General features: G+C 39.8%; 1 non-coding gene and 2 pseudogenes across 2 annotated transcripts in view; 1 reads left to right on the forward strand and 2 right to left on the reverse strand.

Moving 5' to 3' along the window:
* The window catches only part of LOC111162828 (small integral membrane protein 20 pseudogene), a 79,908-nt pseudogene continuing 52,495 nt past the window's right edge, over window positions 1-27,413 (forward strand). The window contains exon 1 of the transcript XR_016392732.1: window positions 1-27,387. The product of XR_016392732.1 is annotated as a small integral membrane protein 20 pseudogene (transcript). The remainder of the gene's footprint in view (window positions 27,388-27,413) is intronic.
* LOC149749612 (uncharacterized) lies at window positions 405-2,574 on the reverse strand (annotated as a pseudogene).
* LOC115801686 (small nucleolar RNA SNORA13) lies at window positions 466-600 on the reverse strand. The gene has a single exon (XR_004021997.1). It is a non-coding gene; the product is annotated as a small nucleolar RNA SNORA13 (small nucleolar RNA).

Here is a 27,413-nt window from a genome sequence, read left to right on the forward strand (position 1 = left end):
TTCGCTGCATTAAGTTATGCACTTCTGGACTTTAAATGTCAACATAAAACATGCCTGAGATCTGGCAAGTGGTTTTTTACAATTCACATAAAATCATGTAAAGATTTCATGACAAACTGGGAAGAAGCTATCCCATTTGCAGTTAACTATTTGTTTACAGATGCGGCAGTACTAACACTAGTGAACCCTTAATAACTAATTAAACTAATACCCACTAGAGAAGGCCCCCCAATCCAGAAAGATAAAATTCACATCACAAATAACTGCTGTATGACAACTTCTAATTCACAACTATCACCCTACCTTAGGTCATCTTTGTGCTCCCAGATAGTAAGTAGTCAGCTAGCAGCAGTCTATGCTTCAAGCGTCCATCTTAAACCTGAACAAAAATTAAAACCTATTAAGAAAAACATACACTTAACGTTGGCAGAATCAAAACCACATGTGTACATAATATAGGAGTATAACTGTTACTTGTGCAGCTCCTACACCAAAGATGTCAAATACTAGGGGAGGAAAAGGCTGCACAAGTGTTTGGTTTACGCCTTTTTTGACACCTCATCCACTAGTTTCCAAAAGTGAACGGGCAACACAAAGGCGACAAGAAAACCGCGTAAGGAATGCTGTGCGGCACAAAGCTGCGGTCCCCAAAACAGCTGGCTGAGATGAACTGTTGTGTTGATGAGCTGGGAGAAAAACTAAGCCCAGCTCTACAGTTTCCTTTACGACTCAACATCCGACTAGGTAACGAACACCAAATTAACGTCTTTCAAATGGCTGAAACCTTAAAATTTCCAGGAAACTGATCTGTTCTGCAGGAACATGAAAACTCGCCTGCAGAGCTAGTGATGGTCATTCGATTTCCGCCAAGTTCTGCACCACGACACAGTTATCAAGATCTAAATCTGAAATGGCAGTTCTGCGATGACCTGATTTTCCACCGTGACAAGGTAGGCAAACGTGCCGTTATACGGTGAGGCCTTTCCCTGTCACACGCAAGAAACCCCCGCATCTATTAAAAATTCCCTGACATACAGTCGATGACCAATCGACCCCAAAGCCCTCACCCCCCTCGCCGCATCTCCCGGCATAGGAACACAGACCCAGGGCCGCTCTGGGCTTTCTGAGGTCTCACCGACAACGTGGCGGAGGCCAGACCAGGCCGCTGTCCTACACGCGTTCAGGAACCGGGAGCCTCGGACCCGGCCCGGCCGCGGCGCCCCAGCCGTCGGAGGCCAAGCGGCCACAGGCCCGGGACCGTCCGTACCTCCGCCGCCGTACAGCGCCGTACACCTCTCTGAAAGAGAGGTGAGGTTAGAAAGAACGCGCGGCCTTCCCACAATGCTTTTCTATGACTGGAAGGACCCACTGCTCGAGGCGCGCGGGGAGGACGGACTGTACCATCGGCCGCCGCGTCCCGGCGAGACGCCGCCGTGCGGCCGGAGGGCGAAGTGCCCATTGATGGGCCGAGGGGCGGGGCTGACCGGGGAAAAGAGTTCTGAGGAGCGCGAGTTCGCCGAGCGCCGGGGGCGTCGGGCGGGAAGCTTTTTCCTCGCGGGAGGCGCGTTTTTCCAGTGTGGGTACCCAACCACCCCTCCACCCGGTGTCAAGAGCACACGGTCAGCGCTGAGCTGCGGGTGTAGCCCAAAAGACTTGAGACCTCGTGTTCTGGGAGAGGACAGACAGAGCTCACCGTCTCCAGCTGAGGAAGAGTAAGGTCATTAATTCCAGAAATATTTATTGAGTACTTACTGTGCTTCACGCTGTTCTAAATGCCTGAGAATCCGCTGTGAATGAGGCAGAGTTCCTGTCTTACGTTCTAGTTGGGTGAGAAAGACACTAAACAGGTAACGTGGACACTGTTAAGTCCAGATAGTGTAAGGGCCAAGGAAACAAAGGAGGGGAAAATGTGACAGAGCCGTGCTCTATCCAGTAGGAATCTCGTGTGAGCCACGAATGTCATTTTAAAATTTTAGAAATGCCACATTAAAAAGGAACAAGTTAAATTAAGAGGAACTCAACATGTTCTAAGTATAACCATTTCAACATGTGGTCACTATAAAATTATTAGTGATATACCTTACATTCTTATATGCCTACTAGGTTTTGAAAATCCAGTGTGTATTTTATTTTTTTAAGATGTATTTATTTATTTATGGCTGTGTTGGGTCTTCGTTACTGTGCGAGGGCTTTTCTCTAGTTGCGGCGAGCGGGGGGCCACTCTTCATCGCGGTGCGCGGGCCTCTCACTGTCGCGGCCTCTCTTGTTGCGGAGCACAGGCTCCAGACGCGCAGGCTCAGTAGTTGTGGCTCACGGGCCTAGTTGATTCGCGGCATGTGGGATCTTGCCAGACCAGGGCTCGAACCCGTGTCCCCTGCATTGGCAGGCAGATTCTCAACCACTGCGCCACCAGGGAAGCCCTAAGTGTGTATTTTATGCTTCCAGTACATTTTAGTTCAGACTAGTCACCTTTCAGGTGCTCAGAAGCTAGACCTTGGCCAGCGTGACTGGAGCCGCGTGTGGAGTGCAAGGCGGCGTCCGAGACAGCGGAAGAGACCGGCAGGAGCGAATCATGTAGGGCTTTGTACCTGTGGTAAGGAGTTGGGATTTTATGCTGGAAGTTTAGAATTGATTATTACCACCGAAAGAAAGCAGAGGTAGTTAATTACTTTCTTGCTGATAACCATAACTCCTTGAAGGGATAAAGACTGCGGTGATTTGGACTGTGTGTTAGCAGCTGGGTCTCCTTGCACCTGTGAGTCCTATAGAGACTCACCCAGAGAGACCACATCCCAGCACCTTTCTTCGTTTCTTTGAAGCTTATTGCAGAAAGAAAGAGAGGGAGGGAGGGGAAGAAAGGGAGGGAGGGAGGAAGGAAGGAAGGAAGGGAAAGAAAAAGAAAGAGGGAGGGAGGAAAGAGACAGAGAGGGAGGGAGGAAAGAAAGGAAAAAAAGAGAGAGAGAAAGAGGAAAGAAAGAAAGGAAAGGAAGGAAGGAAGAAGAAAAGAAAAAGAAAATTCAAGCCCATAGCCCAGTGATCATCACACAAGGACTGGCCTGAATGATAACATCACTGTTGGGACAGTAGGGACAGTGACCATACAGAAGTAAATGTGTATGATAATAAGGAGGTAAATAACTCTAAGTCCTTCATCAGGAATTCTCTGTAACATCTGGGGAGAGAAAGGTTGGGGAAGGGGAATGACACCTCAAAGAGTGTCATTTGAATACACTGAAGGGTACCGTTTGAGGATTATAACAAACTTCAGTCTTGCCTTCTTGCTAGGGAAAGTCAGGGAGAGGAAATTCCCTTGGGCTTGAGCAGCCAGCAGACCTAGGTTTCGATCCAGCTCTTTGACGCTTGTGCTTTTGGGTATATGACCACCTCTGTAAGCCCAGGGTTCCTATTTTACATGATAATACCTTTACCTATGTACCACATAGGTTAGTTTAAAGAATTAAGGAAGGTTTGTTGAATTATCTCACACTGTATTGTACATAGTGACACCCAATTAATGACTCTCACGAGCTAGACTCTCCTTGTTGACTGCCACCCCAGGTATGGAAACTTCCTGGGTTGAGTTCTTAAGGAAGGGGGAACTATGCTGCCATTTTTCTTTTAATGGCTTGACATTTTGTTCCCACCCCATTCTTTCCTATCTGCCCCTTGTAACTCGTCCCTAAACTCTGGATGGTTCAAGAACAGATAGAGGGGAAGCATTTGTTTCAATTATTGGATAATGTTGGTGTTAGGAAATTAATTCTAAATTCTTCATCTTCCTGTCTGCTTTGACCTCACGTAGCCTGGGAAGGAAAATTCAGTAATTCAGCCAACACAAGCAGAAAGGACGTGAGAAAAGGGGGATATTTTCTACCCCGTTGGAGCAGAGGCATTACGGAAAGATGTACAAACGACATATAGTGTTAGCGCAAGCGTGGAACAGACCCAGTGTCCTTGTTCTGTATGGTAGGCAGACTAATAGGTCCCTCAAAGGTGTCCACACCCTAATCCCCAGAATCTGTGAATGTGTTCCATTGCATAGTAAAAAAGGGGCTTTGCAGATATGATTAACGTGAGGGACCATGAGATGAGGAGATAAAAAACGAAGAGGAAAACTGGGGAGTCAGAGATGTGTCAGAAGAGAAGGCAGGAACGGGACTCAACCTCCCATTGTTAGCTGTGAAGATGGAGGGGGAAGATCCTTGAAGCCAAAGAATACAGACAGCCTCTAGAAGCTGGGAATGGCCCTCAGTTGACAGCCAGCAAGGAAACAGAAACTTCATTTCTGCAGCTGCATGGAACTGAATTCTGCCAACCACCTGAATGTACGTGGAAGCAGATTCTCCCCTGGAGTCTCCAGAAAAGAACACAGCCCTACTGATGCCTTGATTTTAGCCCAGTGAGACTCGTGACAGAATTCCAACCTACAGAGCTGTGATAATAAATTTTTGTTGTTTTAAGCTGCTAAATTTGTGTTAATTTGTTATGGCAGCAAGAGAAAACTAATGCACCCTGTAAGGGGTGGAGAGTGGGCTGTTTTTCTTACCCCACTCCTTGTGCCATTCCAGTTTTCTCATCAGGAGCATAAGTAAGATTTTGCATATAAGCGGTGCACATTTCATTTTAAAGTGCTTAATCCATATGGGGTTGACATTTTGTTTATGTTGGGAGTTAGGGATCTGATTTAATATGCAATAGATATTAAATAATTTGAATACTTTTTATAATTTAGAAGCATTTGTAGATTTTCTTTGGATTTTCCCTTTAAACAATCATATCATCTGTGGAAGCTTTCTTTCTACTTATACTGTGTGATCATGCACACACATGTGTGTGTGTGAATGCTGAGACTAAGACATCTAGGGCAATGTTGAATAGAGTGATAATAGACATCCTTGTCTTGTTCACGGCTTTAAAGGAATGCTCTTAAAGTTTCAGCATGTATGTATGACGTGTATGACATTTTAATGCATTTCTTGTTGTTTATTGGGTTAGGGAAGTGCCCTATTTTTAGTTTGCTAGTAGTTTTTTTTTTTAATCATGAGTGAATGTTGAATTTTATTAAATGTTTTTTTCCTGCCTCTATCGAGATGAACATAGGGGTTTTTTCCTGTAATGTGTTTATGAGGTGAATTGCATTAATACATTTTCTAATGTTGAACCAATCTTACATTTCTGGAAGAAACCAAACTTGTTATTTCAAAAAATATTCTGTTTAGAATTTATGTTTACAGACAAGAGGGGACTGTGATTATCTTTCTCATACTGTCTTTGATAGTTTTGATATTAGAATTATACAGATATCTACTTAATATTAGTAATTTGTTTCTGAAAATCAGATGTTCTATGCAAAAATATTAATTGAGAGCCTATTGCCCTCTGTTTTAAATGGTAAAGTTATAATGAGTTACTTTTTAACCCAAACCAATTTCCTAAAATGTAACTAAAATATAGTAAACAAACCTCAATTAAATAACAAACTATAACATTAGGCTGTAAATGTCTATAACTTTGCTTCCTGATCACCAAACAATATAGTTGTTAACAAATAGTTGCTTTGTCAGTAGTAACATATTCTCTTTCATTGTTACTGCTTTTCTGCTTGGTTTGCTTCTTTTTCATTAATCTTTAACATTTCCTCAGCTTTTTTGGTTCTTATAATACAAAACTAGGGGAAAAAAGGGTAATATGAAATATGAAAGGCACTATGGAAATGTGACAGAGAATGATTCATACTGAGGATGATACTTCAGTGCCTCTTTTATCACTACGGGCATCTATGTGAATATCCCCTTCATTGATATTCAGTGTGTTTTTTGATTTCCTGACACATGATGCTGAGAACATATTGCCAGTTGTGTTTGTAATGTAACTTAGGGCATTTCCCACACCTTTGTTGTTGTTGTTGTTGTTGTTGTTTTTGTTGTTGTTACTGGTAAAAATGTATTGAGTTTTGGGTCCTAAATATATTGCTTCCTATATACGCTGTTGAAATGTTGTTTTGAATGATATATATGTTATATGATGTTGGAGTATTAAATACAAGAGTTAATTTATTGGGAAAACATTAATCAGGGAAATGTTCTGAGGAGTATGCCTATACTAGCTTTATAAAATTAGTTGGAGAACTTTTCCTCTTCTCTGAAAAATTTAATGTCAGAATTAAAAAACAAACCTCGCTTTTAGAACTTTCTCGATCTAGTATTTTCTTTGTAGGAAGATTTTAAACTACTGAATTACTTTCTTTAATGGTTGTAGAAGCATTCAGGTTTTTTCTTTAGGCAGTTTTGGTAAGTTATCCTTCTGAGGAATGTATCCATGGTGCCGTGTTTTGAAATTTGTTGGTCCAGGAAGCACAGAGAGTCCCAAACAAGATCAACCTAAAGAGGATCACACCAAGATGCATTTTAATTAAAATGGAAAAAAGTGGGCTTCCCTGGTGGCGCAGTGGTTGAGAGTCCGCCTGTCGATACAGGGGACGCGGGTTCGTGCCCCGGTCTGGGAAGATCCCACGTGCCGCGGAGTGGCTAGGCCCGTGAGCCATGGCCGCTGAGCCTGTGTGTCCGGAGCTCCGCAATGGGAGAGGCCACAGCAGTGAGAGGCCTGCGTACCGCAAAAAAAAAAAAAAAGGAAAAAAGGAAAGTTAAAGAGAGGATATTAAAAGTAGCAATGGAAAAGCAACAAGTTTCCTACAAGGGAACTCACCTAGGGCTACCAGCTGACTTTTCAGCAGAAACTCTGCAGGCTAGAAGGGAGTGGCACGATATATTTAAAGTGATGAAAGGGAAAAGCCTACAGCTAAGAGTACTCTACCCAGCAGAGCTTACATTCAGATTTGATGGGGACATGAAAAGTTTTATGGACAAGCAAAAGCTAAAAGTGTTCAGCACCACCAAACCAGCTTTATAAGAAATGATGAAGGGACTTCTCTAAGGGAAAAACAAAAGGCCACAACTAGAAATGTGAAAATTACAATAGGAAAAAGCTCACTGGTAAAGGCAAATATACAGTAAACATAGTTAATCAACTCTGTTGATTACAAAGCAGTAGGAAAGTTAAAGTACAAGTAGTAAAATCATCTATATCTACAGTGAGTAGTTAAGGGATATACAAAACAAAAAGTTATATCATGTCAAAAACATTAGTTGTAGGGGGAAGGGAGCAAAAAATGCAGTCAGCCCCTTGATATGTGTTAGATTAGAAGCCTACCCGTCAGGTCATAGCTATCAAAGTATGCAAATAGGCCTCTTTTCTGGAAAGACTGGGCAGGTTTCAGTCTGCTGGTTCTGTGCTGGGCCTGGGGGGTTAGCCATTGTGAGTCTGTGGGAGCCCTTTATGAACTATCTTTTAGATCCCTATGGCCTTGTAGGTCTTACAGATGCAAGCCCCACTGGTCTTGCGGGCACCTGTCTCTCAGGTGGAGGTCTTAAAAGTTGGGGCACCAGATTGGGGGTGTCTAAATCCCTCACTCCTTAGGAAGAAGCTGGGAGTAGTGAGTTCCCTCCCAGTTGGGTGTTGCTGCACCAGGGGTGGGGTTTATGGCGAGATTGTTTGTCAGTTTCTCCTACTTATCTTGATGTGGGTTTTTTCTCATTTGCCCATTGAGTAGGAGTGAGGTAGTTTCTGGATTTCCTTCAGAGGGAGTTGTTTCATATGTAGCTGTTGATTCCATGTGTCTGTGGCAGGATGAGCTTAGGAGCCTCTTACATTGCTATCTTGAGCCAGATCCTATACTGAGTTTCTAATGTCAATTATTAGAAATTATTTTTCTAGCATTTCTCTTTGGTTCTTTTTCAAAGATGTAGGTTACTTGTGATATCTTTTGTTCCTTTGTTAGGTACCCCCTTTTATTTCTCAAAAAGTATATTTGAGATTTATATTTAAATATAAACACACTCATTTAGATATTCTCAAGGTCAAAAATTGGCATTGTCTTAACTGTTTCCACTCACTGTCACATGTTGTTTTCTTACAGGTTTATGTTTTGTTTTTAAACTGTAAGCATATGTTCTTTGGAAACTAAGTTGTGATAATCATTTGGGTGTGTTCCTCTAGAAAAGATTTATGTATGGTGTTGCTAGGCATTTGGGGCACTTGCTACCCTGGGAGCAGTGTCAGACTGTCTCATCCATTCCACGTAGAATAGGCTGTGCTCTCTCCTGCATGAGGGAGGGCTGGTGTTAGTCACTTTCAAGGGAAACGTTTCCCCCGTTTTGTCCTTCTTAATAATAAGTGGGTTAATTATCTCCACTATTTCTCTCTGTAGGGTGATTCACTCCCACCCCCGCACCGTACCTAATTCACTTACTGAGGGTGTTACCTTTCAGGGGTCACAACTTTATGCACAGGTCATTAGTTCTAGTTTCCACTTGTTCAGGCCTGATGTCCTAACTCCCAACTGGCCCTATGAAGCCTAAGCCTCAAGCCACCAGGGATAGGCAGGTAGATGTCCCAGGCAAATGCCAGCTCCAGAACTTACTTTGGGTTCATGCTATCTCTTATGTGTGGCCCCTGAGGACTTCCCTTATTTTTCAATCAACTCAGCCATGCATTTAGAAAGATATTTTAAAATATTTTATCCAGCATTTTAAATTAATCTGAATTAGGGGATTTCTCTGCATGCCTCCTGCCACATTGCAGGCACAAAACCCAGTTTGAGTTTCTTCATCAATTTGTTCCTTGAAAAGCGGTCCAGCTTAAGAGCATTGGAAGGCTTATCACTAAGCCTGTTTTTCTACTAACAACCTATCTGTAAAGGTAATAATTCTTCCCTAAATAATTTATAATTTAGAGCAATTCTCACAGAGTCTCTTTATTAAAGTAACTTGGTTAAATTGTTTGGGAACTTCACAAAATTATTCTGAAGTTCATTTGGAATAAGAAACTGATGAGAATAGCCAGAAAAATTTAGAAAAAGTAGAGTAATGGTGGAGGACTAACTCCTTACTTAACACTAAATGTTAAACAAATATTCTAAACTTAAATATTAAAACATTCTCAACTTTATAAGGTAATTAACTCAGCGTGGTATTGACACAGGCACTCACTGTCAATGGAATGGAAGATATAACTGATAACAGTTCGTGCTGTATGTTACATCTTAATGTGTCTTAAAGCAAGCATCACAAATCAGCAGAGAAGGAAGGGCTTTGACCCACACCTGTCACTGGCAAGAGGGATCTGTCATTTTGGAAAAAATAAGAATATTACTTGATATAAATCAAAATAAGGCCTGTGTAGTTTAAGGAATTAAATGGAACAAAAAATCAACTAATAGAAAGGCTAAGTGAAAACATTTGTTTGATTGTACAAAGGATTTCCTAAACTTAACAATCAGCGGCAGTTTCTGGAAGAAACTGGTTACAAGGGATGGTGATGTAATAGAGAGACTTTCCTAGTTTTGGCCATGAGAAAGTATTACCTTTCAAATTAATAAATTATCTTTATTTAAAAAAATAAATAAATGGAAGGAGTAAAACACTAATTGATAATCTTGATTTGGCAAAATTTAAAACTTCTTTATCTTCAGTAATTAAAGGGAAATTCCATGTATCTACAGGCCAAATTCTTATAATAGGTATAAACTAACAAATATAATGCTTAATAATTAAATATTCATGTTAATCTTTTGAATGCTGAGAACACCGTGGGACCTAAACCAAAGAGAGAAATTTCACAAAAGAGAAACCTGAGTTCTGAAATATATCAAGAAGTATTAATACCTTAAGAGATTCTATGAAAAATATTTTTGTAACACTACTCATTTGCATAAATACAAACCCCTAAATTTCCAGTTTGGTTTTCTGATATTCATATATATTTTTTTTAAAAATAAATTTATTTATTTATTTATTTTTGACTACATTGGGTCTTTGTTGCTGCCCACGGGTTTTCTCTGGTTGCATCGAGCGGGGGCTACTCTTTGTTGCGGTGCACGGGCTTCTCACTGCGGTGGCTTCTTTTGTTGCGGAGCACAGGCTCTAGGTGCGTGGGCTTAAGTAGTTGCAGCACGCGGGCACAGTAGTTGTGGCTCCTGGGCTCTAGAGCGCAGGCTCAGTAGCTGTGGAGCACGGGCTTAGTTACTCCGCGGCATGTGGGATCTTCCAGGACCAGGGCTTGAACCCCTGTCCCCTGCATTGGCAGGTGGATTCTTAACCACTGTGCCACCAGGGAAGTCCTATTTATTTATTTATTTATTTATTACTTAAAGCTCGGCAGGCCTATGTTTAAAGAGACTTTGTCTCTTTCTTTCATTTTGTTCTTCTTATGTGGTGTGATTGGGCTTAAATTTTTTTCTTCCAGATTTTTAATTATTAATTTACTAATCATTATGCTTATTGTGTTCGTATATAAATGATGTGTTTGAATAAGATGGGGTTCATCTTAACTTAGTTACCAGAGACTTTATGTGCAATCTCTTCTGCACCACCATTTTAGAGATCTTACAGAAGTACTTTGTCAATGACAGTGATACTGCAAAGAAACTGCTAAGTGAATGCTAATTCAGGAAATTCCTTACAAGTCTGATATTAGTACAAGCAGGAAACCACCAGGTGGCAGTACAAGCCAAGCACAAAACCTGCACTATAATTTATAGATGCATATTCTCATTACACTTTAATTGGAATGAAATTAGCAATCGAATATCCACATTTGAGTAGAATCACCCACTTCCCTAGGTGCTTTTTAAACCTGGTTTTATACTAGTTTTTCAGAGGTGATGCTTTGATTTTTTTTTTTTTTTTTAATATCTGGTCAAGTTGCATGGGAAAGACCTGTTTTAATATGCTACTTTGAGTAATCCAAAAGAACATCTTATGTATTCCAGTCCAGACAAAAATGAAACATCTTTCAGTGGTAAGATTCCTGTGCTGCAGAACTATATGTCCTAAGCCAATCAGGAAAATAAAGCTGGTGCTTTTAGTCAGGAGCCAGCCTGCCAGGAAATATACATAGCAATTGGAGTTGAATTATTAATAGATACTTCTTTTGTGGGTTAGACAGCTCAATGTCTCAGTTTTTTTTTTAAGTCAGGTATGACTTGATTGCAGCGCTTAGTCACTTTTTGGAAATAAATAGTTGCTAGATAAAAATAAGATTTTTTATTTTTATAACCAAATATATGTGGCATGTGTTTCATATCCATACATTTCCAGGAATATTCTTAGGAACATCTGTTTCCATATTAGTAACTTTTCTATTTGGTTGTGCTAGAGTCTTTCTTTGGGGGAGCAGACAGCATTGGAAAATCTTCTGTGAGACTGGTGCTCCTGTGAGGCACAGCATAGCTCCAACAGCACAAACGCCCAAACGTGGGTTTCTAATGAGTGGCTTTAGTTGTATTTTTTTTAATTTAATTTTATTTATTTATTATTATTATTTTTAACATCTTTATTGGAGTATAATTGCTTTACAGTGGAGTGTTATATTTATTAATTTTTATACAGCAGGTTCTTATTAGTTATCTATGTTATACATATTAGTGTATACATGTCAGTCCCAATCTCCCAATGCATCCCCCCACCACACCCCACTTTCCCCCCTTGGGGTCCATATGTTTGTTCTCTACATCTGTGTCTCTCTTTCTGCCTTGCAGACTGGTTCATCTGTACCATTTTTATAGATTCCACATATATGTGTTAATATACGATATTTGTTTTTCTCTTTCTGACTTACTTCACTCTGTATGACAGTCTCTAGGTACATCCACATCTCTACAAATGACCCAATTTCATTCCTTTTTATGGCTGAGTAATATTCCATTGTATATATGTACCACATCCTTTATCCATTGATCTGTCAATGGGCATTTCGGTTGATTCCATGACCTGGCTATTGTAAATAGTGCTGCAATGAACAATGGGGTGCATGTGTATTTCTTTTTTTTTTAAAATAAATTTATTTATTTTTGGCTGCGTTGGGTCTTCGTTGCTGGGCGCAGCCTTTTCTCTAGTTGTGGTCAGCAGGTGGTACTCATTGTTGTGGTGCATGGGCTTCTCATTGCAGTGGCTTCTCTTGTTGCAGAGTATGGGCTCTAGGCACGCAGCCTCCAGTAGTTGTGGCATGTGGGCTCAGTAGTTGTGGCACACAGGCTTAGTTGCTCCACGGCATGTGGATCTTCCAGAACCAGGGCTCGAACCCGTGTCCCCTGCATTGGCAGGCGGATTCTTAACCATTGCGCCACCAGGGAGCTCCCGCATGTACCTTTTTGAATTATGGTTTTCTCTGGGTATGTGCCTAGTAGTGGGATTGCAGGGTCATATGGTAATTTTATTTTTAGTTTTTTAAGGAGCCTCCATACTGTTCTCCATAATGCTTTATCAATTTACATTCCCAACAACAGTACAAGAGGGTTTCCTTTTCTTCACACCCTCTCCAGCATTTGTTGTTTGTAGATTTTCTGATGATGCCCATTCTAACTGGTGTGAGGTGATACCTCATGGTAGTTTTGATTTGCATTTCTCTGATAATTAGTGATGTTGAGGAGCTTTTCATGTGCTTCTTGGCCATCTGTATGTTTTCTTTTGAGAAATGTCGATTTAGGTCTTCTGCCCATTTTTGGATTGGGTTGTTTGTTTTTTTTAATATTGAGCTGCATGAGCTGTTTATATATTTTGGAGATTAGTCCTTTGTCCGTTGATTCGTTTGCAAATATTTTCTCCCATTCTGAGGGTTGTCTTTTTGTCTTGTCTATGGTTTCCTATACTGTGCAAAAGCTTTTAAGTTTCATTAGGTTCCATTTGTTTATTTTTGTTTCCATTACTCTAGGAGGTGGATCAAAAAAGATCTTGCTGTGATTTATGTCAAAGAGTGTTCTTCCTATGTTTTCCTCTAAGAGTTTTATAGTGTCCAGTCTTAACATTTAGGTCTCTAATCCATTTTGAGTTTATTTTTGTGTATGGTGTTCTAATTTCATTCTTTTACATGTAGCTGTGCAGTTTTCCCAGCACCACTTATTGAAGAGGCTGTCTTTTCTCCATTGTATATTCTTGCCTCCTTTATCAAAAACAGGGTAACCATATGTGTGTGGGTTTATCTCTGGGCTTTCTATCCTGTTTCATTGATCTGTATTTCTGTATTTGGCCAAGACTATATTGTCTTGATTACTGTAACTTTGTAGTATAATCTGAAGTCAGGGAGTCTGATTCTTCCAGCTCTGGTTTTTTCCCTGAAGATTGCTTTGGCTATTTGGGGTCTTTTGTGTCTCCATACAAATTTTAAGACTTTTTGTTCTAGTTCTGTAAAAAATGCCATTGGTAGTTTGATAGGGATTGCATTGAATCTGTAGATTGCTTTGGGTAGTATAGTCATTTTCACAATATTGAGTCTTCCAATCCAAGAACATGGTATATCTCTCCATCTGTTTGTGTCATCTTTGATTTCTCTCATCAGTGTCTTATAGTTTTCTGAGTACAGGTCTTTTACCTCCTTAGGTAGGTTTATTCCTAGGTATTTTATTCTTTTTGTTGCAATGGTGAATGGGATTGCTTCCTTAATTCCTCTTTCGGATATTTCATTGTTAGTGTATAGGAATGCAAGAGATTTCTGTGCATTAATCTTTTATCCTGCAACTTTACCAGATTCATTGATCAGCTCTAGTAGTTTTCTGGTGGCATATTTAGGATTATCTATATATAATATCATGTCATCTACAGACAGTAACAGTTTTACTTCTTCTTTTCCAATTTGGATTCCTTTTATTTCTTTTTCTTCTCTGATTGCTGTGGCTAGGACTTCCAAAACTACGTTGAATAATAGTGGCAAGAGTGGACATCCTTGTCTTGTTCCTGATCTTAGAGGAAATGCTTTCAGTTTTTCACCATTGAGAATCATGTTTGCTGTGGATTTGTCATATATGGCCTTTATTATGTTGAGGTAGGTTCCCTCTATGTCCACTTTCTGGAGGGTTTTTATCATAAATGGGTGTTGAATTTTGTCATAAGCTTTTTATGTATCTATTGAGATGATCATATGGTTTTTATCCTTCAATTTGTTAATATGGTGTATCACATTGATTGATTTGCATATATTGAAGAATCCTTGCATCCCTGGGATAATCCCAGTTGATCATGGTGTATGATCCTTTTAATGTGCTGTTGGATTCTGTTTGCTAGTATATTGTTGAGAATTTTTGCATCTATGTTCATCAGTGATATTCATCTGTAATTTTCTTTTTTTGTCGTATCTTTGTCTGGTTTTGGTATCAGGGTGTTTGTGGCCTCATATAATGAGTCTGGGAGCGTTCCTTCCTCTGCAGTTATTTGGAAGAGTTTGAGAAGGATGGGTGTTAGCCCTTCTATAAATGTTTGGTAGAATTCACTTGTGAAACCATCTGCTCCTGGACTTTTGTTTGCTGGAAGATTTTTAATCACAGTTTCAATTTCAGTGCTTGTGATTGGTCTGTCCATATTTTCTATTTCTTCAGTCTTGGAAGGTTATAACTTTCTAAGAATTTGTCCATTTCTTCCAGGTTGTCCATTTTATGGGCATAGAGTTGCTTGTAGTAGTCTCTTATGATGCTTTGTATTTCTGTGGTGTCTGTTGTAACTTCTCCTTTTTCATTTCTAATAATATTGATTTGAGTCTTCTCCCTCTTTTTCTTGATGAGTCTGGCTAATGATTTATCAATTTTGTTTATCTTCTCAAAGAACCAGCTTTTAGTTGTATTGATCTTTGCCATAATTTTCTTTGTTTCTATTTCATTTATTTCTGCCCTGATCTTTATGGTTTCTTTCCTTCTACTAACTTTGGGTTTTGTTTGTTCTTCTTTCTCTAGTTCCTCTAGGTGTAAGTTTAGATTGTTTATTTGAGATTTTTCTTGTTTCTTGAAGTAGGATTGTATTGCTATAAACTTCCCTCTTAGCACTGCTTTTGCTGTATCCCATAGGTTTTGGATCGTTGTGTTTTTGTTGTCATTTATCTCTAGATGTTTTTTGATTTCCTCTTTGATTTCTTCAGTGATCTCTTGGCTGTTTAGTAACGTATTGTTTAGCCTCCATGGGTTTGTGTTTTTACAATTTTTTCCCTGCAATTGATATCTAATCTCATAGTGTTGTGGTCAGAAAAGATGCCTGATATGATTTCAATTTTCTTAAATTTAGCGAGACTTGATTTGTCATCCAAGATGTGATCTATCCTGGAGAATGTTCCATGTGCATTTGAGAAGAAAGTGTAATCTGCTGTTTTGGGATGGTATGTCCTATAAATATCAATTAAATCTACCTGGTCTATTGTGTTATTTAAAGCTTGTGTTTCCTTAATAATTTTCTCTCTGGATGATCTGTCCATATGTGTAAGTCCATTGGTGTAAGCTTGTGTTCCCTTATAATTTTCTCTGTGGATGATCTGTCCATTGGTGTAAGTCCCTCACTATTATTGTGTTACTGTTGATTTCCTCTTTTAGAGCTGTTAGTGTTTGCCTTATGTATTGAGGTGCTCCTATGTTGGGTGCATATATATTTATAACTGTTATAGCTTCCTGTTGGATTGATCCCTTGATCATTATGTAGTGTCCTTCGTTGTCTCTTGTAACATTCTTTATTGTAAAGTCTATTTTATCTGATATGAGTATTGCTACTCCAGCTTTCTTTTGATTTCCATTTGCCTGTAATACCTTTTTCCATCCCCTCACCTTCAGTCTGTATGTGTCCCTAGGTCTGAAGTGGGTCTCTTGTAGACAGCATATATATGGGTCTTGTTTTTGTATCCATTCAATGAGCCTGTGTCTTTTGGTTGGAGCATTTTAATCCATTCATGTTTAAGGTAATTATCAATATGTATGTTCCTATTACCATTTTCTTAATTGTTATTGGTTTGTTTTTGTAGGTTCTTTTCTTCTCTTGTGTTCCCCACTTAGAGAAGTTCCTTTAGCATTTGCTGTAGAGCTGGTTTGGTGGTGCTGAATTCTCTTAGCTTTTGCTTGTCATTTCTCCATCAAATCTTAATGAGATCCTTGCCAGGTAGAGTAATCTTGGTTATAGGTTCTTGGCTTTCATCACTTTAAATATATTGTGCCACTCCCTTCTGGCTTGTAGAGTTTCTGCTGAGAAATCAGCTGTTAACCTTATGGGAGTTCCCTTGTACGTTATTTGTCGTTTTTCCCTTGTTGCTTTTAATAATTTTTTTTGTCTTTAATTTTTGTCAGTTTGATTACTACGTGCCTCGGTGTGTTTCTCCTTGGGTTTCTCCTGCCTGGGACTCTCTGCGCTTCCTGGACTTGGGTGGCTATTTCCTTTCCCATGTTAGGGAAGTTTTCAACTATAATCTCTTCAAATATTTTCTCGGGTCCTTTCCCTCTCTTCTCCTTCTGGGACCCCTATAATGCAAATGTTGTTGCATTTAATGTTGTCCCAGAGGTCTCTTAGGCTGTCTTCATTTCTTTTCATTCTTTTTTCTTTATTCTCTGCCACGGCAGTGAATTCCACCATTCTGTCTTCCAGGTCACTTATCCGTTCTTCTGCCTCAGTTATTCTGCTGTTGATTCCTTCTAGTGTATTTTTCATTTCAGTTATTGTATTGTTCATCTGTTTGTTTGTTCTTTAGTTTTTCTAGGTGTTTGCTCTTTAATTCTTCTATGTTTTTTTTAAACATTTCTTGCATCTTCTCGATCTTTGCCTCCATTCGTTTTCTGAGGTCCTGGATCATCTTCCCTATCATTATTCTGAGTTCTTTTTCTGGAAAGTTGCCTATCTCCACTTCGTTTAGTTGTTTTTCTGTGTTTTTATTTTGTTCCTTTATCTGGTACATAGTTCTCTGCCTTTTCCTTTTGTTTATCTTTCTGTGAATGTGGTTTTTGTTCCACAGGCTGCAGGATTGTAGTTCTTGATTCTACTGTCTGCCCTCTGGTGGATGAGGCTATCTAAGAGGCTTGTGCAGGCTTCCTGATGGGAGGGAGTGGTGGTGGGTAGAGCTGGGTGTTGTTCTTTTGGGCAGAGCTCAGTAATACTTTAATCTGCTTGTCTGCTGATGGGTGGGGCTGAGTTCCCTCCTTGTTGGTTGTTTGGCCTGTGACCCAGCACTGGAGCCTACAGGCTCTTTGGTGGGGTTAATGGCAGAGTCTGGGAGGGGTCACACCAAGAAGTGCTTCCCAGAACTTCTGCTGACAGTGTCTTTGTCCCCGAGGTGAGCCACAGCGCCCCCTGCCTCTGCAGGAGACCCTCCAACACTAGCAGGTAGGTCTGGTTCAGTCTCTTTATGGGGTCACTGCACCTTTCCCCTGGGTCCCGATGCACACAGTACTTTGTATGTGTCCTCCAAGAGTGGAGTCTTTGTTACCCTTAGTCCTGTCGAAGTCCTGCTATCAAATCCCACCAGCCTTCAAAGTCTGATTCTCTGGGAATTCCTTCTCCTGTTGCCGGAAACCCTAGATTGGGAAGCCTAATGTGGGGCTCAGAACCTTCACTCTTGTGGGTGGACTTCTGTGGTATATTTGTTCTCCAGTTTGTGAGTCACCCACCCAGTGGTTATGGGATTTGATTTTACTGTGATGGCGCCCCTCCTATTGTGTCATTGCGGCTTCCCCTTCGTCTTTGGATGTAGGGTATCTTTTTGGTGAGTTCCAGTGTCTTCCTGTCGATGATTGTTCAGCATTTAGTTGTGATTCTGGCGCTCTCGCAAGAGGGAGTGAGTGCACATCCTTGTACTCCACCATCTTGTTAGAAAATTTTTAGAAGACGTCCACTTTACAACCTAGAATAGTAGCTATGTTTCTCGCCTCCTCCCCACCGCCACACCATGGGGAGAGGGCAGGTGGGTGGACTGGCGACACTGTGCGCTGGCGGCTTGTGGCTCCCTTGCCCCAAGCTCGGCTGGCTGCCCCACCCTGCTCTGCTCTGCCCTGCCGCTGTCGCCACCACTGCTGCAGTTGCTTTAGCTGTATTAATGTTAATATTTGTTTTAGTCACTGAAAGAGAATTCCAAGTTGCTCCATTAGAGATATGAAGTCTCTCAGCTGAATAAATTAAATCCCTGAGTACTGAGGCAACTTGAAATTGACCACACAGAACCTCTGTCAGGAATCTGTGAGATAACATGGCGAGCCCAAAAAGGGCTGAAAGATGGGAGAAGTTTGAGGATTCTGATCCTTCAAACTTTTAAAAAGGGGAAGAAGTAATTTCAATAAACTCTGGTCTATAACAATGAACGTGGTCTCAATTCTGTAATGTACTAAAAAATAAGTGATTGGTGAGTCCTTAAAAGCAGCATCACTTATTCATGAGAAGCCAGAATGGGTTTAACACCCATCACAACAAAATTTCTTTTTTTTAAATGCTTTTTAAAAAAAAAAACTTATTTATTTATTTATTTAGGTTGCACCCGGTCTTAGGTGCAGCACATGGGATCTTCATTGCAGCATGTTTAGTTGTGGCATAAGGGATCTTTAATTGTGGCATGCAGGCTCTTAGTTGTGGCATGTGGGCTCTTAGTTGCATCATGTGGACTTTTTAGTTGCGCCATGTGGACTTTTTAGTTGCGCCATGCGAACTCTTAGTTGAGGCATGCCTGTGTGATCTAGTTTCCCGACCAGGGATCAAACCCGGGCCTCCTGCACTGGAAGCATGGAGTCTTACCCATTGGACCATAAGGGAAGGTCCCCCAAATTTCTTTTGTAACAAGGCATCCAGACCTCCAGAGCTGGGAAGGGTGGAGAACCTAGAAATCTGAATTTGAACAAGACACGACAAAGTCTCTTATCATACACCTCTGGCTGAAATGAAACCTGTCATTGTGTATATTGATAATTAATTGAATAGGTACCGGGGGTGTTGTTTGATAGGTTGATGTGAAATGGAGGGATGGTTCTAGGGATGTCTTTGGCCTTTTCCTTTAATCCTTTTTATTGGTGATCTGGATAAAGGTATTGAAGACACTCTTAACAGTTTGAGATGATATGAAGTTAAAGAAGATAAATTAAATGGTCAAACAGAATCCTAAAATCTTAGTCTTTTTGAACTTGATGAGTGTTAAAAGAATGATTTTAAAGAGCATATATGTAAAGACCACTACTTGTGTCCTGAAATCAACAGCATGTGTACAGGATAAGTCATATCTTAGCTGTAGCACACCTGGGAAAGACTTAAGGGAATGTTGTTGGCAGTGAATATAGTATAAATCAGCACGTACCATGGCAGTCGGCAGCGTAAATGTTAAGTTAGGTTTTATTAATCAAAAAGTGTGCCATGCTGAAGGAGAGAGATGTTTCCTCTTCTCCTGTCTTCATTTCTAGGTGCTATACCTCAGGCCGGCCATAGGCAGGCTAGGGACTATTCAGGAAAAAGACAAGCAAGATAACAACAATAGAATCTGTGTTATAAAGGAAGTGGCTGAAGGAACTGGGTATTAGAAAGTACATCATAGAAGATGAAGTGACACTGGCTTCACATGTTTGGAAGTCTGTCCTGTGAGAGGGGGATTAGACTTTTTCTGTGTGATCCCAAGGGATCAAATTAAGATCAAGGGGTAGAAACCTTAAGGAGGCAGCTTTGAGTTTCATATAACTGATGGTTGGAAGCAGTCCCAGATGGGCACAAACTGTTGAAGAGATGGTGAGTTTCTCATCATTAGGGTGTTCAAGCATAGACAGGTAAGAGCTTAGAAATATCTTACCAACTGATACATAATTGAATGAGTTTAAAAATCCCTTCCAATTCTGAGAGTTTATGGTTATTTTCTTAATGCATTATTAAGCTAACAGGACTCCTTAAGAATAGGCATCTTTAAAGATTTCTCAGTATTAATTTATCTGAATAATCCTAATATGTGTTGTTTTTTCTTTTCAATGTCTTTAGTCAGCACAGGCAGTATCAGGATTTTAAATGTGACCTTTATTCTTGTTGCCTCAGAGATATGGTCAAAGCCCCAATACCAAGATAAACACCCTAGTTACCAAGTACTTCCAAATCCTGAAGAGATATCTAAGCAGGTTGTGTTATATGACTGGGCAACCAGTTCTGCCTATTTTAGCCCATTGCTCACCACTGGGTTGGAGCCTAAGAATTGGTGATGAAGATTGTTAGATAGAGTCACTGGCATGCTGCAAGATCTCTGTCCCCCTGTGGGTAACTGCTGGGAGAACTTGATAGATATGGAAGTTTGGGAGACTCAAGGACAGTGACGCTCACTAAGAGAGACTGTGGCTGGAGCTACCCATGCCTGCAGTGGTTCAGAAGAGAGAGCTTTGGTGGGAACAGTCTCCACCACCAGGAAGGGGGTGGCAAAGGTGCATGTTACCCCTAGACCACAAGTGAGGTTATTTTAAAAGGTTGCCTGGAGAGGTGGACTGCCAGCAAGAGGGCCTGATGGAGGAGACTAAAAGGAGGTCAGTGAGAAGAGATTAACTGACAAGAGCCAGACCATCTAGGTTCAAATCCTGGCTCTGCTGCTTATTTGCTGTGTGATCGTGGGCAGAGGTGGAGCAAGAAAGGTAGAAGAACCTAACCCCATGCTCCTGCCCAAATCTTAGGAAGATGGAGCCAATTTAAATTAGAGAAGATTTTTAAATTTGGACAGTAAATAAAGGGGTTTTAAAATACCCAAGTAAGACTTTTCTTGCAACTTAAAGGGATAAAGAGAACTATGGGACCTTCCCAAGTTTCCAATCAAAGGTAGAAAATGAGCCCAGAAAGCAGGTTTGAAGAGGCAGTGGAAAAAAGGATAAAGCTGCTTTCTGTGTACGGCCTGTGCAGACCAGCTCAATAAATAGATGAACTGGTTACAGGCAGTGAGTGGAAACGCCAGAGCCATGGATAGATTCTAGGTGTGGTTTTGTCCCCAAATAGCCGTGTCAACAGCAAGTCACCCTACCTCTTTGGGTCCTAAATTTCTTCACCTGTAGAAGATCTCCTGGTTCCTTTTAGCTTTGTAATTCTGTTTCCATTTTACTTCACAACCAAGTTTTGGTATCTATCTATTATCTATCTATCTATCTAATTTAGTATTTATAAATATTTACTTATACAGAATTTTTTCCAGAAAAGATTTAATTAACTGAACTTTTGTGTTTTCTTCCTTTTGGCATGCTGATCGTGTTTTGTGCCTAAATGTAGCGTTAAGATTATCTTCTGTGTTTCTCATTTCTCCAGTAGTTTTCCTCTCTGCTAAACTTAATATAGATAAGCTTTAGTAAGATACGGCATTGTGAACACATGCATTTTAAACATCTTACCCGTATTAACTTTGCTGATTCAGTCTTCATGTGTTTTTTACATTTTATAGATGAAAAGGCACAGGCAAACTAAATTCAAGGAGGTAAAAGGAATGGTCAATTAAATACAATTAAATATTAAAGAATTTCTCAGACCTCTTGGAATTCATGAGATAGTTCTGCATTTTCTTACTCATGTGTGCAGCAAAAAATAGGCTTAGTTTGTCCTTGAATTTTAAGTCTCTTCATAACACAACTGCTGTCTAAGGTAATATAATTATCTGTAAATTCCTGTCAGAGTCTCTGACATGGCCCAGAAAGGGTTGGCACAAGCAAATCATTTATTTAACTAGTTTAGCTATTTAAAATTATACAGTAAGGTGTACATTTCAGTTCAAACGAAAATGAGACACTGATTAGAGCATCATAAAGTAGGCAGAATGAGTAGGCAACATACATCTTAATCTGCTCACTTCTTTGCTGGAATTCGTAATTTCTGGATTGATCTCTTGAACAGTAGCAAGTTTGTTACAAGTTATACTAGTTTGTGTAACTAGTTTGTAAACTAATATATATATTAGTTTTAAATGTTATAAGACATTCAGTCTTTGTAATGATACTGAATAAAGTATTTCCAAAGTTTAGCACTATACCTGGATTACATATTTATACATACAGCATCTGTGTTACACACTGAACAAGAACAGCAGTAGCAACAATTGCCCCATCCATGGCCCCAAAGCCTGTAACTTGAGATGTCTTTTCTGTTTTCAGCCTATTTATTTATTTATTTTTTAACATCTTTATTGGAGTATAATTGCTTTACAATGGTGTGTTAGTTTCTGCTTTATAACAAAGCGAATCAGCTATACATATACATATATCTCCTCCCTCTTGCATCTCCCTCCCACCTCCCTATCCCACCCCTCTAGCTAGTCACAAAGCACTGAGCTGATCTCCCTGTGCTATGTCGCTGCTTCCCACTAGGTATCTGTTTTACATTTGGTAGTGTGTATAAGTCCATGTCACTCTCTTACTTCGTCCCAGCTTACCTTTCCCCCTCCCAGCTTACCCTTCCCCCTCCCTGTGTCCTGAAGTCCATTCTCAATGTCTGCATCTTTATTCCTGTCCTGCCCATAGGTTCTTCAGAACCTTTTTTTTTTTTTTTAAGATTCCATATATATGTGTTAGCATACGGTATTTATTTTTCTCTTTCTGACTTACTTCACTCTGTATGACAGTCTCTAGGTCCATCCACCTCACTACAGATAACTCAATTTCGTTTCTGTTTATCGCTGAGTAATATTCCATTGTATATATGTGCTACATCTTCTTTATCCATTCATCTGTCGATGGACACTTAGGTTGCTTCAGTGTTCTGGCTATTGTAAATAGTGCTGCAGTGAACATTGTGGTATATGACTCTTTTTTTTTTTTTTTTTGTGGTACACAGGCCTCTCACTGTTGTGGCCTCTCCCATTGCGGAGCACAGGCTCCAGACACACAGCTTCAGCGGCCATGGCTCACGGGCCCAGCCGCTCCGCCGGCACGTGGGATCTTCCCAGACTGGGGCATGAACCCATATGCCCTACATCGGCAGGCGGACTCTCAACCACTGCGCCACCAGGGAAGCCCTCATGACCCTTTTTGAATTATGGTTTTCTCAGGGTATATGCCCAGTAGTGGGATTGCTGGGTGGTATGGTAGTTCTATTTTTAGTTTTTTAAGGAACCTCCATACGGTTCTCCATAGTGGCTGTATCAATAGACATTCCCGCCAACAGTGCAAGAGGGTTCCCTTTTCTCCACACCCTCTGCAGCATTTATCGTTCGTACATTTTTTTGATGATGGCCATTCTGACCAGTGTGAGGTGATACCTCATTGTAGTTTTGATTTGCATTTCTCTAATGATTAGTGATGTTGAGCATCCTTTCATTTGTTTGTTGGCAATCTGTATATCTTCTTTGGAGAAATGTCTATTTAGGTCTTCTGCCCATTTTTGGATTGGGTTGTTTGTTTTTTTGATATTAAGCTGCATGAGCTGCTTGTATATTTTGGAGATTAATCCTTTGTCAGTTGCTTCATTTGCAAATACTTTCTCCCATTCTGAGGGTTGTCTTTTCATCTTGTTTAAGGTTTCCTTTGCTGTGCAAAAGATTTTAAGTTTCATTAGGTCCCATTTGCTTGTTTTTGTTTTTATTTCCCTTTCTCTAGGAGGTGGGTCAAAAAGGACCTTGCTGTGATTTACGTCATAGAGTGTCCTGCCTATGTTTTCTTCTAAGAGTTTTATAGTGTCTGGCCTTACATTTAGGTCTTTAATCCATTTTGAGTTTATCTTTGTGTATGGTCTTAGGGAGTGTTCTAATTTCTTTCTTTTACATATAGCTGTCCAGTTTTCCTAGCACCACTTATTGAAGAGATCATGTCATCTGCAAGAACATGGTATATCTCTCCATCTGTTGGTATCATCTTTAATTTCTTTCATCAGTGTCTTATGGTTTTCTGCATACAGGTCTTTTGTCTCCCTAGGTAGGTTTATTCCTAGGTATTTTCTTCTTTTTGTTGCAATGGTCAACAACATGGTCTGTCCTCTTTTTGTTGCAATGGTAAATGGGAGTGTTTCCTTAATTTCTCTTTCAGATTTTTCATCATTAGTGTATAAGAATGCAAGAGATTTCTGTGCATTAATTTTGTATTCTGCAGCTTTACCAAAGTCATTGATTAGCTCTAGTAGTTTTCTGTTGGCATCTTTAGGATTCTCAATGTATAGTATCATGTCATCTGGAAACAGTGACAGTTTTACTTCTTCTTTTCCAATTTGGATTCCTTTTATTTCTTTTTCTTCTCTGGTTGCCGTGGGTAGGACTTCCAAAACTATGTTGCATTATAGTGGTGAGAGTGGACATCCTTGTCTTATTCCTGATCTTAGAGGAAATGCTTTCAGTTTTTCACCATTGAGAATGATGTTTGCTGTGGATTTGTCTTATATGGCCTTTATTATGTTGAAGTAGGTCCCCTCTATGCCTACTTTCTGGAGATTTTTTATCATAAATGGGTGTTGAATTTTGTCATAAGCTTTTTCTGCATCTATTGAGATGATCATATGGATTTTATTCTTCAATTCGTTAATATGGTGTATCACATTGATTGATTTGCATATATTGAAGAATCCTTGCATCTCTGGGATAAATCCCAGTTGATCATGGTGTATGATCCTTTTAATATGTTGTTGAATTCTGTTTGCTAGTATTTTGTTGAGGATTTTTTCATCTATATTCATTAGTGATATTGATCTGTAATTTTCTTTTTTTGTCGTATCTTTGTCTGGTTTTGGTATCAGGGTGATGGTGGCCTCATAGAATGAGTTTGGGAGTTTTCCTTCCTCTGCAATTTTTTGGAAGAGTTTGAGAAGGATGGGTGTTAGCTCTTCTCTAAATGTTTGATAGAATTCACCTGTGAAGCCATCTGGTCCTGGGCTTTTGTTTGTTGGAAGATTTTTAATCACACTTTCAATTTCATTACTTGTGATTGATCTGTTCATATATTCTCTTTCTTCCTGGTTCAGTCTTGGAAGTTTACACCTTTCTAAGAATTTGTCCATTTCTTCCAGGTTATCCATTTTATTGGCATAGAGTTGCTTGTACTAGTCTCTTAGGATGCCTTGTATTTCTGCAGTGTCTGTTGTAACTTCTCCTTTTTCATTTCTAAATTTATTGAATTGAGTCCTCTCCCTCTTTTACTTGATGAGTCTGGCTAATGGTTTATCAATTTTTTTTATCTTCTCAAAGAACCAGCTTTTAGTTTTATTGATCTTTGCTGTTGTTTTCTTTGTTTCTATTTCATTTATTTCTGCTCTGATCTTTATGATTTCTTTCCTTCTGCTAACTTTCGGTTTTGTTTGTTCTTTCTCTAGTTGCTTTAGGTGTAAGGTTTGATTGTTTATTTGAGAGTTTTCTTGAGGTAGACTTGTATAGCTATAAACTTCCCTCTTAGCACTGCTTTTGCTGCATCCCATAGTTGTTGATTCATCGTGTTTTCATTGTCATTTGTCTCTAGGTATTTTTTGATTTTCTCTTTGATTGCTTCAGTGATCTCTTGGTTATTTAGTAACATATTGTTTAGCCTCCATGTGTTTGTGTATTTTACGTTTTTTCCCTGTACTTGATATCTAATGTCATAGTGTTGGGGTCAGAAAAGATGTTTGATATGATTTCAATATTCTTAAGTTTACAGAGGCTTGATTTGTCAACCAAGATGTGATCTATCCTGGAGAATGTTCCGTGTGCACTTGAGAAGAAAGTGTAATCTTCTGTTTTCGTATGGAATGTCTTATAAATATCAATTAAATCTATCTGGTCTATTGTGTCAGTTAAAGCTCGTGTTTCCTTATTAATTTTCTGTTTGAATGATCTTTCCATTGGTGTGAGTGAGGTGTTAAAGTCCCCCACTATTTCTGTGTTACTGTCGATTTCCTCCTTTGGAGCTGTTAGCAGTTGCCTTTTGTATGGAGGTGCTCCTATATTGGGTGTATATGTATTCATAATTGTTATGTCTAATTCTTGGAATGATCGCTTGATTATTACGTAGTGTACTTCCTTGTCTCTTGTAACATTCTTTATTTTAAAGCATATTTTTTCTGATATGAGTATTGCAACTCCAGCTGTTTTTTGATTTCCATTTGCATGGAATATCTTTTTCCATCCCCTCACTTTCGTCTGTATGTGTCCCCAGGTTTGAAGTAGGTCTCTTGTAGACAGCATACATATGGGTCTTGTTTTTGTATCCATTCAGCAAGCCTGCGTCTTTTGGTTGGATCATTTAATCCTTTCACGTTTAAGGTAATTTTCGCTATCTATGTTCCTATTACCATTTTCTTAATTGTTTTGTGTTTGTTTTTTGGTCCTTTTCCTCTCTTGTGTTTCCCACTTAGGGACATTCCTTTACCATTTGTTGTAGAACTGATTTGGTGGTGCTGAATTGTCTTAGCTTTTTCTTGTCTGTAAAGCTTTTGATTTCTCCGTCAAATCTGAATGAGATCCTTGCCGGGTAGAGTAATATTGGTTGTAGGTTCTTCCCTTTCATCACTTTAAGTATGTCATGCCACTTCCTTCTGGCTTGTAGAGTTTCTGCTGAGAAATCAGCTGTTAACCTTATGGGAGTTCCCTTGTATGTTATTTGTCGTTTTTCCCTTGTTGCTTTCAATAATTTTTCTTGTCTTTAATTTTTGCCAATTTGATTACTATGTTTCTCGGCATGTTTCTCCTTGGGTTTGTCCTGTCTGGAACTCTCTGTGCTACCTGAACTTTGGTGACTCTTTCCTTTCCCATGTTAGGGAAGTTTTCAACCATAATCTCTTCAAATATTTCTCTGGTCCTTTCTCTCTCTCTTCTCCTTCTGGGACCCCTATAATGTGAATGTTGTTGTGTTTAATGTTGTCTCAGAGATCTCTTAGGCTGTCTTCATTTCTTTTGATTCTTTTTTCTTTATTCTATTCCACAGCAGTGAATTCCACCATTCTGTCTTCCAGGTCACTTATCCATTCTTCTGCCTCAGTTATTCTGCTATTGATTCCTTCCAGTGTATTTTTCATTTCAGGTATTGTATTGTTCATCCCTGTTTGTTTGTTCTTTAATTTTTCTAGATCAGATGTTAAACATTTCTTGCATCTTCTTGATCTTTGCCACCATTCTTTTCCTGGGGTCCTGGATCATCTTCATATCATTATTCTGAATTCTTTTGCTGGAAGATTTCATATCTCCATTCCATTTAGTTGTTTTTCTGGGGTTTTATCTTGTTCCTTCATCTGGTACAAAGCTCTCTGCCTTTTTATCTTGTCTATCTTTCTGTGAATGTGGTTTTTGTTCCACAGGCTGCAGGACCATAGTTCATCTTGCTTCTGCTGTCTGCTCTGTGGTGGATGAGGCTATCTAAGAATCTTGTGCAGGCTTCCTGATGGGCGGGACTGGTGGTGGGTAGAGCTGGCTGTTGCTCTGGTGGGCAGAGCTCAGTAATACTTTAATCCACTTGTCTGCTGATGGGTGGGGCTGGGTTCCCTCCCTGTAGGTTGTTTGGCCTGTGGCGACCCTACACTGGAGCCTATCTGGGCTCTTTGCTGGGTCTAATGGCAGACTTTGGGAGGGCTCATGCCAAGGAATACTTCCCAGAACTTCTGCTGCCTGTGTCCTTGTTCCTTGGTGAGCCACAGCTGCCCCTCGCCTCTGCAGGAGACCCTCCAACACTAGCAGGTAGGTCTGGTTCAGTCTCCTATGTG

This window comes from Delphinapterus leucas, chromosome 3, assembly GCF_059928025.1.
Source record: "Delphinapterus leucas isolate spDelLeu-1000000601 "Yukka" chromosome 3, BTC_Dleu_Yukka2, whole genome shotgun sequence".
NCBI lineage: Eukaryota > Metazoa > Chordata > Mammalia > Artiodactyla > Monodontidae > Delphinapterus > Delphinapterus leucas.